The sequence below is a fragment of the Oncorhynchus tshawytscha genome, linkage group LG08 (genome assembly GCF_018296145.1).
Source record: "Oncorhynchus tshawytscha isolate Ot180627B linkage group LG08, Otsh_v2.0, whole genome shotgun sequence".
In the NCBI taxonomy this organism is placed as follows: Eukaryota; Metazoa; Chordata; class Actinopteri; order Salmoniformes; family Salmonidae; genus Oncorhynchus; species Oncorhynchus tshawytscha.
Genome location: NC_056436.1, coordinates 40,513,719 through 40,530,912, shown reverse-complemented (window position 1 = coordinate 40,530,912; position 17,194 = coordinate 40,513,719). Strand labels below are relative to the sequence as shown.

General features: G+C 42.0%; 1 long non-coding RNA gene across 2 annotated transcripts; it reads left to right on the top strand.

The window, feature by feature from the left end:
* Positions 1–223: 223 nt before the first annotated feature.
* On the top strand, positions 224–13,095 carry LOC121846997. Of its 2 annotated transcripts, XR_006083980.1 has the most exons (6): positions 224–545; positions 655–784; positions 920–1,008; positions 1,217–1,452; positions 1,554–1,655; positions 12,143–13,095. It is a non-coding gene; the product is annotated as an uncharacterized LOC121846997 (long non-coding RNA). The 2 variants fall into 2 exon arrangements; XR_006083979.1 differs by having other exon boundaries at positions 920–1,452.
* Positions 13,096–17,194: the final 4,099 nt, after the last annotated feature.

Sequence of the window (17,194 nt, the reverse complement as noted above, 5' to 3'; positions counted from 1 at the left end):
GCACATGATTGCCAAAATCAACCTACGCTTCTTCTGCCGTGGGATTGTCAAGGATGTGGGCAGCTGGGAAAGTGGAATAACCTTTTGTTAATCAATCACATTCTATTATATCTGAAATGATTATGATTTCAATGAATGTCATTTCAGAGAGCACACAATGTTTCAATTTGTAACTTTGTACTTAAAGGTCAGTACCTGTCTAGCCTGCCAGAAGTTTGGAGTTGAAGCCCATCAGTTGTTTCACATGATTGCTAAGTGTCAGAATAAAAATGTTGCACTGATAACTTGTTTTGTAATGGTTGCTTTATTTGACCACAGTAGTGTTCAATATTATATCATTTCTGTGTGTCAGTATCCTTACAAATATGTAAATCTGCATACTCTATGACACAGATACGGGCAAGAATAAAGTAACCTTCTGTCTACACTTGAAATGTTAGGGGTGAACCTCGGACCCTTCACGAAATCCAGGAATGGCAACAGCTGGTGTCTGACGGCGAACGATTACTTTACCAAGTGGGTGGAGGCAATCAATACCCATTAAGGTCAGTAAAGAAAGAGAAAGTGCTTAACTCTAAATTTCCCTTCTGTAACTCATTAAAAAGTGTGCTTGGAACCAAACATTTATATTTGTGTTGTATGAAACCAATCAAGGATGAAACTGGCGATACCCATTAGAGATGAGACTGGCAAGGCCACCTCCAAGGCGATGATGGACATCTTCAACACCCACGGTTCTCCTGAGGTCATCTTGAGTGACCGAGGTCGTGAACTCTGGAACAAGGTACGGATGTTATAGGTTATATTCTGTCACCAATGTATTTCATTTTTTTTGGTTTTACTGTTCCATAGTACATAATCAGACATATTTCAATATCTTACATTGTCAATAGATATCCCTTTCCTACCCCTCCTCCAGGTTTGCATGAACGGACCAACCAGACCCTCAAGACTGACTAAGGAAAGTCCCTTGATGGGTACCAGGAACGGTGGGAGGACAAGCTGAAGGTAATTCTCTTTGCATACAACAGCAGCGTACAGGCCTCCACCGAGTTCTCGCCCTATCACCTGCTGCAAGGACGGCAGCCGCAGCTGTTGACTGAGGTAAACAATGCAATTGTATATACAATTATTGCATATAATGTAGTCTTTAACATTTGTGATTGACTTTGTGTTGTTGTTTGTCTATTGCTATTTTTGTATTACGTACTTTCAGATCACTGAAGTCCCACCTGATGAGGTGGAAGTTGTCTAGAGCAGAACCCCACAAAAATCTCAGATAATAACTACTTGCATTTGCACACAAAATAACCTGAAGCTAGTTTTAGTTTAAAAAAAAATCATCTTTGTCTATGGTTACTTCGGAGAAAACAAGAACCTTCTCCAGTTGGAGCAGTTATACGGTCGACCACTGAAAGCCCCGAGGCACTTCAGTGAAGCACAATAGACAAAGTATGTTAAGCTTTGGTTGACATTTGAGAAAGTAAAAAATGGTAGTTATGCTGAGTTAATAAAAATGTACTTCTTCAATTTACCTCTCCACATGACTTTAGAACCATTGACTGTCTGAGTCATCCAGGAGGTATCCGATTCACTAGAGCCAGTGAAGTGAAGTTGGAGGGGGACCAGTGAAGTCAAAGGGGGACCAGCTTGAGGTAAGCTATACCTTCAAAAACTGTTGAAAAGTACATATCTTCCATTTATAACATTGCAATAATCCGTCAGATTTTCTCACTAAAGTGTAACCTGTGCGTTTGGTTGTTTATGTCTCTATCCCCTACGCTGCTCACATTAACTCTGCTCCTGTTCTCCAGTACCTAGGGGTTCACATGAATGTGTTGTGAATGTATTGTAATGTTTTTTACAATTGTATAACTGTCTTAATTTAGCTGGACCCCAGGAAGATTAGCTGCTGCCTTGGCTAATGGGGATCCATAATAAATACAATCATACCCTATCATACTGGGCACATAATATGTGATATACACAGATCAACTAAAAACACTAGCTCTGCAAACACTCAGAACAAAGAGAGCAGCAGTGCCTGGACTTTGTAGTCTCCCTCTTCAAGTCCCCCTTCTGAGACTGGCTGCCTGTTGAGAACAAGTGACAGGCAGAACCTCCCACTAACACAGCAACCACCTACTCACTATTCCACACACCAAAATTCAGTATATGATTGCCAAGTGAGTGTACAAAAAAACGGTGAAAATAAATTAATGATAAAACTGTACCAAATCAAAGTTTATATATTTCAATCTTAAATATCGCCAGGTTGGGTTTCACAGCTGTTTCACAAGGTGTTCATTGTAAGGTATCCCTTGATGGTATTTGTTAGTTCCACACATTATTTAATGGAATATCTACATAGGCGTACAGATGCCCATTATTAGCAACCATCACTCCTGTGTTCCAATGGCACATTGTGATAGCTATTCCAAGTTTATAATTTTAAAACGCTAATTGATCATACGAAAACCCTTTTGCAATTATGTTAGCACAGCTGAAAACTGTTGTTCTGATTAAAGAAGCAATGAAATTGGCATTCTTTAGACACGTTGAATATCTGGAGCATTACAGGCTCAAAATGGCCAGAAACAAATCACTTTCTTCTGAAACTCGTCAGTCTATTCTTGTTCTGAGAAATGAAGGCTATTCCATGTGAGAAATTGTCAAGAAACTGAAGATCTCGTACAACGCTGTGTACTACTCCCGTCACAGAACAGCGCAAACTGGCTCTAACCAGAATAGAAAGAGGAGCGGGAGGCCCCGGTGCACAACTGAGCAAGAGGACAAGTACATTAGAGTATGCCATTGGAACACAGGAATGATGGTTGCTGATAATAGGCATCTGTGCGCCTATGTAGATATTCCATTACAAATCAGCCATTTCCAGCTACAATAGTCATTTACAACATTAACAATGTCTACACTGTTTTTCTGATCAATTTGATGTTATTTTAATGGACAAAGGACATTTCTAATGGACAGAGGACATTTCTAAGTGACCCCAAACTTTTGACCAGTAGTGTATATTCAACCACACGGGTGTACTAATAAGCTATGCGAGATAGAAAACAATCCATCATAATAGAGGACTACTGAAATAACATGCCAGCCAGACAAGCTAGTGCATCATTCAAATGAATTTGCATATGAATGGCGTGGAAATTAGTTGACCTTTTGATCTGTAAGGTAAGTAACATTAATGTGTCAAGCAGTTTACACATTTTATTTGCCATTTCCAAAACAGAGCAAAATTTGTGAAGGTTTTCCGCGAGAGAGTTACGGTTAATGTGATTGGATGTTAATTATTTGACTAGACTACCTGTATTTGACATTGTGTTGTTATTTCGCTGAACACTAGATGGTTTCATTTTATTTTTGGCAGTGAAACGAGGCTACTCAGGCGAGAAAGAAACCTCACCCAAATGTGTAGCTCCTTTGGAAAATATAAATGTACTGTTTTTGAAAATATGAATCACATTTGTATTTGGCGTACCCCCGTAACCCAGTTTGGGAATACCTGGTCTTGGGTATCCGGGAGGATGCTGTTGATGTGAGCCATGACCAGCCTTTCAAAGCCTTTCATGGCTGCCGATGTGAGTGCTACGGGGTGGTAATCATTTAGGCAGGTTACCTTCGCTTCCTTGGGCACAGGGACTATGGTGGTCTGCTTGAAACATGTAGGTATTACAGACTCGGTCAGGGAGAGGTTGAAAATGTCAGTGAAGACACTTGCCAGTTGGTCCGCGCATGCTTTGTGTACATGTCCTGTTAATTCGTATGGCCCCGCGGCTTTGTAAATGTTGACCTGTTTAAAGGTCTTGCTCACATCGGCTACCGAGAGCGTTATCATACAGTCGTGCAGAACAGCTGGTGCTCTCGTGTATGCTTCAGTGTTGCTTGCCTCGAGGCGATCATAAAATGCATTTCGCTCGTCTGGTAGGCTCGCGTCACTGGGCAGCTCTCGTCTGGGTTTCCCTTTGTAGTCCGTAATAGTTTTCAAGCCCTGCCACATCCGGCAAGCATCAGAGCCGGTGTAGTAAGATTCGATCTTAATCTTGTATTGACACTTGCTTGTTTGATGGGTCGTCTGAGGGCATAGCGGGATTTATTATAAGCGTCCGGATTATTGTCCTGCCCCATGAAAGCGGCAGCTCTAGCCTTTAGCTCGATGAGGATGGTGCCTGTAATCCATGGCTTTGGTTGGGATATGTACGGTCACTGTGAGGACGACCTCGTCGATGCACTTATTGATGAAGCTGATGACTGAGGTGGTATACTCCTCAATGACATTGGATGAATCTCAGAAAATATTCCAGTCTGTGCTAGCAAAACAGTCCCGTAGCGTAGCATCCGCGTCTTCTGACCACTTCCGTATTGAACGAGTCACTGGTACTTCCTGCTTTAGTTTTTGCTTGTAAGCAGGAATCAGGAGCATAGAATTATGGTCAGATTTGCCAAATGGAGGGAGAGGGAGAGCTTTGCATGCATCTCTGTGTGTGGAGTAAAGGTGGTCTAGAGTTTTTTCCCACCTGGTTGCACATGTGACATGCTGATAGAAATGAGGTAAAACGGATTTACGTTTGCCTGCATTAAAGTCCCCGGCTACTAGGCGCGCCGCTTCTGGATGAGCATTTTCTAGCTTATGGCCTTATAGAGTTGGTTGAGTGCAGTCCTAATGCCAGCATTGGTCTGTGGTGGTAAATAGACGGCTACAAATAATATAGATGAGAACTCTCTTGGTAGATACTGTAGTGTGGTCTACAGCTTATCATAAGGTACTCTACCTCAGGCGAGCAATACCTTGAGACTTCTTTAATATTAGACATCTGTTATTGTTAACATTAGACAGCAGCTATTGACAAATAGACAGACGTAGCTACTCTGTTCTGCCAGTGCATGGAAAATCCTGCCAACTCTATATTATCCATGTCGTTTTTCAGCCACGACTCGGTGAAACACAAGATATTACAGTTTTTAATGTCCCGTTGGTAGGATAGTCTTGATTGTAGGTCATCAATATTTTTTATTTTAAATAGCTGAGTTGGTTAGAAGCATGTAAAATGTCAGCCATTGCATGCGAGAAGATGAAAGAATCGAACCGGTTCTGAATAAATCATTGACGGATTGTGGCAGTACTATATTTCACAACTGGTGTGAATGGAGTCATAAACAAGACGTAGTCATATTATGCCGATGAAAATAACTGACTTGGTGAGAAAGGGCCTTTACTGAAAATAGGCCTTTTACAAGATTAAATCATGACAGGAGCTTTTGATACTTATTATTGAAATAACGTCCAGATAGGATACTTTAGGAAACTTTCTGAATGGACATAGGCCCATTGAGATAATCAGCGAACTCTCAAACACAGCATAAAAAGACACGTGAATCAAAGCCGCCAGCGTATGTCAGACAAGCAAATATTTATCCTTTCCTTAAAATGTATTTAAAAATCTAGGCTCACCTTTCCGAAAGTAGGCAATAAGACAATGAATTGACAAGACAATTATGAATGGGAGAGAGACAACTATGCTATAGCATAATGATGAAACTGACAATCATTCAAATAGAAACAAATACACGCAACATGTCCATAGCCTATTTATCAGTGTTTATTGGTAGTCTATAAATTAAGAAAAGATTCCATATCAAATTATACCATTCCAGGCTGGATAGCATCCATTTGACTCAATATTAGAGCATTATAGGCCTCAGAGCCAGAACAACCTTGTCAACTGCTTTTGAATAATTAATGAATAGTCAGACACATCCAACCTGTTTTAAAAGAAGACCGATTTATGTAAAAGAAAGTCCACACATCCATTTTTTTACTGAAGTGCCATAACCTATAGGCCTATAGGCTAGCAGAATAACATTGGCTGCTCGAGCATCAAATGACAGTCGGAAAGAGGAGGAGATGTAGACAGACTGTTAGCAAAACAATTGCTTATAATCATTAATAAAACACTCCTGCTATTTGGTATAGTTTATCGACATGAAAATGAAGTTAATAAAAATAAAGAATGAATCAAAATGAATGTAGGCCTATTTCAACGGCTTTGACAGTTATTTTATTTTCATGGCGGTCTTCGTCCGGTGTTCACAGCCCTATCTACTTCATCTGGTGTTCACAGCCCTATCTACTTCATCTGGTCTTCACAGCCCTATCTACTTCATCTGGTCTTCACAGCCCTATCTACTTCATCTGGTCTTCACAGCCCTATCTACTTCATCTGGTCTTCACAGCCCTATCTACTTCGTGAGAATGGTCTTCACAGCCCTATCGTCCAGATGGTCTTCACAGCCCTATCTACTTCATCTGGTATTACAGCCCTATCTACTTCATCTGGTCTTCACAGCCCTATCTACTTCATCTGGTCTTCACAGCCCTATCTACTTCATCTGGTCTTCACAGCCCTATCTACTTCATCTGGTCTTCACAGCCCTATCTACTTCATCTGGTCTTCACAGCCCTATCTACTTCATCTGGTCTTCACAGCCCTATCTACTTCATCTGGTCTTCACAGCCCTATCTACTTCATCTGGTCTTCACAGCCCTATCTACTTCATCTGGTCTTCACAGCCCTATCTACTTCATCTGGTCTTCACAGCCCTATCTACTTCATCTGGTCTTCACAGCCCTATCTACTTCATCTGGTCTTCACAGCCCTATCTACTTCGTATGGTCTTCACAGCCCTATCTACTTCATCTGGTCTTCACAGCCCTATCTACTTCATCTGGTCTTCACAGCCCTATCTACTTCATCTGGTCTTCACAGCCCTATCTACTTCATCTGGTCTTCACAGCCCTATCTACTTCATCTGGTCTTCACAGCCCTATCTACTTCATCTGGTCTTCACAGCCCTATCTACTTCATCTGGTCTTCACAGCCCTATCTACTTCATCTGGTCTTCACAGCCCTATCTACTTCATCTGGTCTTCACAGCCCTATCTACTTCATCTGGTCTTCACAGCCCTATCTACTTCATCTGGTCTTCACAGCCCTATCTACTTCATCTGGTCTTCACAGCCCTATCTACTTCATCCAGTCTTCATAGCCCTATTTACTGCTCTATATATGATTCATAGTATATCTTGTGTAAAGTACTGCATTGTTACGAGTTCAAGTTGAACATTTTAATGTCACATTTCAAGTTATTGCAAGCTCTAAACCCAACAATGCAGTAATCAATAACAATGTAATACTAAAAATAGCAAGGTAGAACAAATACACATGAGAAAAAAACAAAAAAAACAAATAAGAACAAAATAAAGTAAGTAAGCATACTATAAACAGGGTCAATTCCAGTACCATATTTACAATGTGCAGGGTTACAGGACAGATAGAGGTAGATAGTGTATGTATAGGGGTAAGGCATCAGGATATAAATAACAAAGTAGCAGCGTATATGATGATTGTAAGTGAGTGGATGTGCATGTGTAGAGTCAGCATAAATGTATGTACATATTATGTGTGTGTGAGCAAATTATGAAGTGAGTGCTAGTGTGTGTTGGAGTGTCAGCATGCGTGTGTAGGGCCTTGTGAGTGGGCATAGAGACAACTCAGATAGTCAGTAGAGCCATTTTGTTAGCTATTTAGCAGTCTTATGGCATGGGGATAGAAGCTGTTCAGGAGCCTGTTGGTGTCAGACTTGATGCACCGGTACCGCTTGCCATGCGGAGGCAGAGAGAACAGTCTATGTCATAAGTGGTTGGAGCCTTTAACAATTTTCTTGGCCTTCCTTTCACACCGCCTAATATAGACGTCCTGGGTGGCAGGAAGCTTCGCTGGGCTGTCCACACTACCCTCTGTAGCGCCATGCGATTGAGGGTGGTGCTATTGCCATACTAAGCAGTGATGCAGCCAGTCAAGATGCTCTCAATGGTACAGCTGTATAACGTTTTGAGGATTGGAGGGCCCATACCAAACCTTTTCAACCTCCTGAGGGGTTTCTTCACGACTGCGTGTGTGTGGACCATTTTAAGTCCTTAGTGATTTGGACACGAGGAACTTGAAGCCCTCAACCAACTCCACTGCAGCACCTTGTTTCCTGTGGTCCACGATCAGCTCCTTGATCTTACTGACTTTGAGGTAGAGGTTGTTGTTGTGGCAACGCACGCCAGGTCACCGACCTCACCCCTGTAGGCAGTCTTATCTGGATGAGGCCTACCACCGTCGTGTCGTCAGCAAAGTTGATGATGGGGTTGGAGTCGTGTTTGGCCACACAGTCATGGATGAACAGGGAGTACAGAAGGGTACTAAGCACACACCCCTGTGGGACCCCCATGTTGAGGGTCAGTGTGGTTGAGGTGATGTTGTCTACCCTCACCACCTGGGGTCGGCCCATCAGGAAGTCCAGGATCCAGTTGCAAAGGGAGGTGTTCAGTCCCAGGGTCCTGAGCTTGGAGGTGAAATTGGTGTTGAACGCTGAGCTGTAGCCAATGAACAGCATTCTCACATAGGTATTCCTCTTATCTAGGTGGGTGAGGGCAGTGTGGAGTACAATTGAGATTGCGTCGTCTATGGATCTGTTGGGGCGGTATGCAAATTGGAGTGAATCTAGGGTGTCTTGGATGATGGAGTTGATGTGTGCCATAACCAGCCTCTCAAAGCACTTCATGATTACATATGTGAGTGCTACAGGGCAGTAGTCATTATGGCATGAAGCTTTAGAGTTATTGGCAACAGGAATGATGGTGGTCATCTTAAAACATGTGTGGATGGGTCGCCCGAGTGGCACAGCAGTCTAAGGCACTGCATCGCAGTGTTGTGGCGTAACTCCAGCCTGGTGTTTGATTCCAGGGTGTGTTACAATTGGCCCAGCATCGTCTGGGTTATGGGAGCAGCACCGACACATTGGTGCTGCTGGCTTCCGGGTTAAGCAAGTGGGTGTTAAGAAGCACAGCTTGGCGGGTCATATTTCAGAGGATGCATGACTCGACCTTCGCCTCTCCCGATCCCGTTGGCGAGTTGCAGTGACGAGACAAGATTGAAATTGGGGAGAAAACGGGGGGTAAAATAAATACAAAATAATAATACATGTGGGGATAACAGACTGGGACAAAGAGAGATAGAAAGTTACCATGAATATGCCTGCCAGCTGTTCTTAGCATGCTCTGAGAACACCCGCGGCCTTGCGGGTGTTGACCTGATTAAAGACTACTCACTTCGGCCTCGGAGAACGAGATTACCTAATCTTCTGGGTCAGTGGCGGCCCTCACACCTGGTACAATGTTGTTATTGTCAAAGTGTGCATAAAATGCGTTGCATTCGTCTGGTATAGAGGCATCATTGGGCAGATCACAGCTGGGTCTTCCTTTGTATTCCATAATGGGCTGTCTGCAACAGCCCTGTGTGCGGTAGCCCAATGCTTTAGTTTAGCACCAACCTTGATTGGAAGTAGTGAACCTTCACTGTGGGGACAATGTCGCCTATGCATATTCCTAATGAAGCCAGTGACGGAGGTGGTTAGCTCGTCGATGTTATCGGTGGAGTCCCAAAACATATTCCAATCAGCACTAGCAAAGCAGTCCTGTGGCATAATCTCTGATTCTGGTGAACATCTCTCAACGGGTACTTCTGCTTGTAAACAGGAGTACGGATTCTTGTTCTGATTTGCCGAATGGGGGATGAGGGACAAGGGAGGGCCTTGTATGCTTGCTTGTGGGGAGAATTACAGTGGACTCTAGGACTTTATCGCCCCTCGTGGCGAGGAAGACTGTCACGTCCCGCGCCAGAGCCGCCACCGCGGACAGATGCCCACCCAGACCCTCCCCTATAGGTTAAGGTTTTGCGGCCGGAGTCCGCACCTTTGGGGGGGGGTACTGTCACGTTCTGACCTTTATTTCCTTTGTTTTGTGTATTTATGTAGTATGGTCAGGGTGTGAGTTGGGGTGGGCAGTCTATGTTTGTTTTTCTATGATTTGGGGATTTGTATGTTTCGGCCTAGTATGGTTCTCAATCAGAGGCAGGTGTCATTAGTTGTCTCTGATTGAGAATCATACTTCGGTAGCTTGGGTTTCACTGTTTGTTTGTGGGTGTTTGTTTCCGTGTCTATGTTGATTGCTTGTGTCAGCCCAGTTTTCATTAGCTTCACGGTCGTTATTTCGTTTTATTGTTTTTGTATATTTTGTGTGTTTCAGTGTTCAATGTTTTCTTTATTAAAATTCAAGAACACATACCACGTCGCATTTTGGTCCTCCGATCTTTCTCGCCTTTCCTCTTCAGATGAAGAGGAGGACGTCCATGACAAAGACATGTTGATGGAAGCTGGACATCAAATGTCTTAATGAAGCAGAATTCAAATCGCATATGGATGTAAGTGTTCCTGCTTGTTTTTAGCCTCGTACAGTTCGTTAAGTGCCAGCTTATTTTTCTTGTCCTGAGGGGGAATGTACACAACAGTCACGATAGCAGCTGGAAACTCCCTCGGGAGGAAGAAAGGTCAGCATTTTACCATCAGGTATTCAAAGACGTGGGAACATTGGCTCGACACTTCCATACACACTCGAGCCAGCACACCAGTTGTTGTTGATGAGGCGGCAAACCCCTCCCCCTCTCGATTTCCCCGACTCCACTGTCCTGTATGCACGGTGAATGGAGAATACATTGAGTTAGACAGCCATGGTCGGTATCTAGTCTCAGAAAAGCAGAGAATGCCGTTTCAAGAGTGCCATTGGTAACAAATCTGCGATCGGAGATAATCCATTTTATTATCAAGTGATTGGCCTGTAGGATGGAGGGAAGAGGTGGCCGGTTTGCCCTTCTCCTTAATCTCGCCAAGATCCGCCCCTCTCGTTGGCGTTTCCTCTTGAGTAGCCCAAAAATTGGGTCCGAATTACAGAAAGAGCCCAGGAAAGATGTCGAAGTGTCACGGGTGTCGTTGGAAGTAGCCCAATGGCAGCGTGGTGAGCATACATTTTCTTTTTATTAGATAAATGTCGCCAACAACAACAATACAAAACGACAGTGAAGCTTACAGGACTGAGTGCCACAAACAAAGTTAACTACTCACACTGAAGGAGGGAAAAAGGGCTACCTAAGTATGATTCCCAATCAGAGACAACGATAGACAGCTGTCCCTGATTGAGAAACATACCCGGCCAACACATAGAAATACAGATCATAGAAATAAAGGGCATAGAATGCCCACCCAAATCACACCCTGACCAAACCAAAAAGAGACATAAAAATGGCTCTCTAAGGTCAGGGTGTGACACGAAGTTGAAGTTGAATCTGGAATTGAAGTAAGTAACTGCCGATCTGATGTTCAAAATTCTTGTTGGTTTTAAGAAATGTTAGAGGATACATTTTGTGAAAATAAAGTAAAAATAAACTAAATAAATACAAAATAAATCACAAAATAGCAAAGTAGTGTCAGAGCTTCCAAAATGCCGGCCATCCAGTACGGCGCCATCTTCATTAGTAACATAAGCATTTCGCGGTACTCACCCTAACATCTGTTAAACTGTGTACGCAATCAATAAACTTTGATTCGATTTTGGGGATTTTTGTCAAAGGACAGAGTGATGTGCATTTCTGAAATGCATCACGAGTAAACTGTCACTGTCAGAAACTAACATCGGAACATATCCTCACGCAGGGTGGCAGAGAAGTCTTGGCTTACAGTAACCTTTAGGTCTTTGTGTGCACTAAATAAATTAATAGTTTGACATGAACATTGATCACTTCTGAAGTTAAGGAGGAAAAAGAGAGAGCAAGAATTAAAGAGTGAGAGTAGCGAGAATTGTGATCAATCACTTTAACAGAAGGCAGTGTGTTCTGAGCCGAAGACAAAAGGGAAACAGTGGGAGCGAATGAGGTCCAAGAGGATTGCAGAGTGAGTTGGACTTACCAATTGACAAGATAAAAATCAACTCTGTTAGGCCTTGATGACCTCCACTACATGGTCATAAAACATATGAAAGGACTACCCAAAGTGGTTGTGCTGTAGCCTTGTCCCAGATCTGTTAATGCTGTCTTGCCAACTTCTATGGTCAAAACAGACCAATCTGGAACCAGGCTAGCTGTAACTGACCATCAACAAACATGTGTACAAGACAAATGATGCAGGGCTACTGTCTGCTGACCGGTAATAAACTCAAAGAGGGTTTCCCTTTCTTTCTTCCCAGGTTGAGACCATGGTAGTAGATGAGGAGGAGCAGTATGACCAGGGTTATTCTTGGCCGAGCAGTCCTTACAAAGCTTTCCTCCAAGGCTCTGATGCATCTAATGTTGTCCAGAGGCCTGTGTCTGCAGGCTTCAGGAAAGTCATTGGGCTGGACTGCCATGTGGACAGTGCAGTGCATTTGTGAATGAATGAATGGATGGATACATTTAATTGAATGATACTGTATTGATCAGTTAGAGGGGAAATTGTGTTTGAAGTTCACCACCACCGGTGTCGTGGAAATATTCAGTCAATAATATTTCTCAAATACCGGAGCCTGTGAGTTCAAATAGACTTCTATTACAATACAATAAAAGCCGAGCTGGTTCATGAAAACTGCCTTTTCAACCTTGGCACACACTTCTAATACATTTTTCCTCCTTCCATCACTCACATAGTAACTCCTTTTTATGTTAATAATTCATCCCCTCTGGCATTTAGCTACCGTTATCTTTTTGCCTTGCACTAATTTTAGTTTGGCTTCATATTAGGGCATGGAAACATGAGATCCATAGCAATAGTTCAAAAATAAACAGACATGTCATCCTGCTAACTCCTCTGAAATGAACACACATGTTCTGGAAAATTCTCAATTGGCGTAACCATAGCAACAGTAAATATTAGGCCATAGCACTGTTACAGAAATAAACAGTCATGTCCACTCCTCAGACACGTGCATGTCTAATGGTGTCTAATGACCCAAAGCACATATAGAGTGCACTATTCTTGCTGGCTCCTCTGAAATGTATAATGGCCACACATTGCCTCCATCTTCTCTTGCTCTCTCCTCACCCTCAACATTTATGTTGCATCTCGCTCCCTACACTGTACTGGCAGCACAGTGTGTGTGTGTTTCTCTTTCATTATGATTAAACCATGCTGTTATGGCAAAATACAATTTGCTCTTAACGACATTCCTATACAGATTAAATGATTAAATCGCAATCTGCTCTATCTGCACTGATTTGTGAAGTAATTTAATGTTGAGTTAAATGTAAAAAAATATATGTTTCAGAGGTTTAAAAAGGAACAGAAAGGAACGATATAAACCAATACTTTGTTTGGTTTCCAAAAGCTGGTCGGAACAGTGGAACGGAACAAACATTTTTTGTTTTTGTTTCAGAATTAAATGGTTGGAAAATACAGTAATTTCAGTTCCAACTCCTGGTATGTGTGCCTGTGTGCGTGTTCCTGTCCTCGGCCCCCTTGTCAGGTAGAGGCACTGGTCTGACCAGCCCCAGAGATGGAGGACTACAGTCACCTTTGGAACCTGAGCCACACACACCACACACACACACATACACACACAGTTTATCTCTAGCTAGCAGAATGAACAGAGTGATGGCTACTAGACTGGGGAAATACAACATGGGCCCATCTTATTAGTGTAGAATACCGTAACCACCACATTTACTTGTGCTAGATCCCCATCTCTCCCTTGTTCTAGTTATTATGTATGTCATGAAGAATGGTTAGAGCGCTGTGTATACAGATGTTTCTGCATGGATGTGTGGTTTCTAGAAATTGCACTCATTTAAATACACTTATTCTGGTATAATAATTCTCAAAGGAATTAGAATGGGGAGCTTCATAACAGTGATGAACGTACACAATAGTTGGGCGATATTACTATTCCATGTAATAGAAGCCAGCTTTGGAAATTAGAAGATAGAGTCTTATTTAAGCAATCAATAACAAGTGAACATTTTGTTTAATGAAAACTATAATTTCAGCCAATGGCAATTATGGCATAGGGAGATGTTTTGGTGTGGTATGCACTTTAGTAATAAAGATGTTCTCATTTTCTTATCTAAATCATTATTGACTTCGGGGGGTAGTTATGACCCTGCTAAGGACCTCATCAATAGCTTTATTTATTACTTATCGCGTTTACTCAGAAATTAATATTGCTGAGTCAGAATGTCTATAGATTCCGTCAATGACCAGTAGATAATGGGGAATAATGATATTCCACAATCCTGACTCAGCTAATTTGTGGAATCATCTCACCACCAATGCACCAAACAATGTTTGATTTGCAGCAGCTAACAAGAAGTAGTGCAATTGTAATTGTGTTATTCACACTTCTGTCCTGTACTGTCAAGAGATGAGTGTAGCTGGTGCATCGAAGTCAGGCGCAAGATAGCAGAGATGAGTGGACAAAGCACTTTAATAAGGCAATCATTTGCACAGAACGCAACTGCGTCACAAAACAAATGCCCAACGAACCAGTAAGGCAGTACAAAGTACAGGCTGCCACAAAGCACGGTAATAAAATAAACCTGGCGCAAACCAGCCGGGAGTGTGCCCACCTCAACAATAAACAATTACACACACAGACATGGGGGTTAAATACACTGCATGTAATGAAGGAATGAATACCAGGTGTGTGGGAAAACCAGACAAAACAAATGGAAAACAAAAGGTGGATTGGCGATGGCTAGAAGACCAGTGACGTCGATAGCCGAACAAGGAGAGGGACCGACTTCGGCGGAAGTCATAACATAAACAGATACAGTGGGGCAAAAAAGTATTTAGTCAGCCACCAATTGTGCAAGTTCTCCCACTTAAAAAGATGAGAGAGGCCTGTCATTTTCATCATAGGTACACTTCAACTATGACAGACAAAATGAGAAAAAAAATCCAGAAAATCACATTGTAGGATTTTTAATGAATTTATTTGCAAATTATGGTGGAAAATAAGTATTTGGTCAATAACAAAAGATTATCTCAATACTTTGTTATATACCCTTTGTTGGCAATGACAGAGGTCAAACGTTTTCTGTAAGTCTTCACAAGGTTTTCACACACTGTTGCTGGTATTTTGGCCCATTCCTCCATGCAGATCTCCTCTAGAGCAGTGATGTTTTGGGGCTGTTGCTGGGCAACACAGACTTCAACTCCCTCCAAAGATTTTCTATGGGGTTGAGATCTGGAGACTGGCTAGGCCACTCCAGGACCTTGAAATGCTTCTTACGAAGCCACACCTTCGTTGCCCGGGCGGTGTGTTTGGGATCATTGTCATGCTTCACAGTAGGTATGGTGTTCTTTGGATGCAACTCTTAAAGAAGAAGTTACAGGTCTGTGAGAGCCAGAAATCTTGCTTGTTTGTAGGTGACCAAATACTTATTTTCCACCATAATTTGCAAATAAATTCATAAAAAATCCTACAACGTGATTTTCTGGTGGTTTGAAGTACGGTTGGTGAAATAGGGTTGATGAAATTAACTTTGTGTACAAAAATGACTATTTATCAGTGTTAGAACAGGGAATTGCTGCTTTAACAGCAAAGTTTGACTTCCTGAAGTTTATTGTCGTAATTAGAGAATACCTGAAGCATATTAAAGTCATCCCAAGTGAATATATTTAATGTGTTTTGTTTTGCTACATTTTATGAGCTGAAATTTTTATTGGAGATTGTAATATTAATATTATTTATTGTAGCTTTGATGGCAGGTAAAACTTGAAGCTAATATTCTGGCTAAACAATCTATTACAATTAGTCAATTCTCTCACCAACTCTTTCCCAGTCTCCTACAGTATATGAAGACGAGCAAAATATTTCCATCTTCATCATCTAGTGTAAATGATAATACGAGACTATGTCTATTACCCCTAGGTGAGCTGAGTTTGAAATAGATTGCATCCCAGTCTGGCCACGCTTGTGAAATACCCCTCATGCCATATATATTGATGACCAAATTCAATTACATGATTGCATTCTCAGCCAAACCCTCTTCCCTTCAGCTTAAATGATACATTGCAGTGAATTCAAATAGTGAATAGTTACACTAAACAACATAAAGAGTTATTAGATTCAGCATGTATGTCTGCCAAATGGGGACACACAATGTCTGGTGGGTATCCTTCATAGGTATTGCAGTCATATGCTGCAATACCTATGAAGGATACCCACCAGACATTGTGTTGCAAAGGTGATGCAAAGGTGGCTGGAACAGGGCAATCATCTAAAGAGTTGGTCCATTTTGGCCTTGTTTGAGAGTTCGACCTGATCACACACTGACCTACAAATAATAATGAGTAGTAATTTAGAATGCAAGGTGATTAGTAGATCAGTCATTGTGCAGATGCCGACTGCAATGCAGCCGTTCTCAAACATGAACATTGAGTTGAATTGACAGTAGTTGTTTCCAGATGGGTCTTTTGGAACATCACACCTTTAGTTATGTTCCCCCTAACTCAGCAATATACTGTTTTCCTTTAGCCTAGAAACAATGTCGAAATGGTAACGGTTAGCTGAATGTTCCTGGATGTTAAACAAGGGCAGAGTTGTAATTTTCTGTTTTTAACAATCGTTTGTTGTGTTAATGTTATCAGATGATTTGTCATTTATCTTAATTAATATCACTAGAAATGCCAATAGGACTAGGCGTTTTATCAATCTTCTTCCTCAGAATTCTGTGATAAGAAATCAAAGAGTTATCGTTCGTGCCATCGACCTCCCCTATTCTTTGCCAAAGCAATTCCTTTTCATTTGTCTTGTCCTGTTTTCCTGGCTACTATTCCCTAGCTTAGGTTCGCTGTTTCTAAAGCTTCTCCTCTCGTGCAAGGTCAACTATAATCAACCCCAGACAATGTCGCTGGCTTCTGCAGCAACCAGGCGATTCCTCTGGGGCTTGGAGGGCCTACTGCATTGTACCATTCAATTACTGTTCATTAGACAGTGTACAGCCATTAATCAGACTGAGATGTTCTGCTATTCCTCAAAGGGCCATTGGACCAGGGAGGAAAAACACATGCTGTTTATCCTGGTTTCCTGTTTTGAGATACTGTAGGAGTACAAAGAAGACACTCTGGGATTCCCACTTGATGTGTCTCTGTTTTTTACGTCTCCTCCACAAGTCTTGGAATGCCAGATTAAGAAACAGAGCGAGCTAGAGATTTATCGCATATGCACCGCAGTATTAGGAATCAAATAGATCATTTGGAGGAGACAGATTTTGTGAATCGGGCCCATATGCATTGAATCTGGCTGGATGATGATATGAGATAT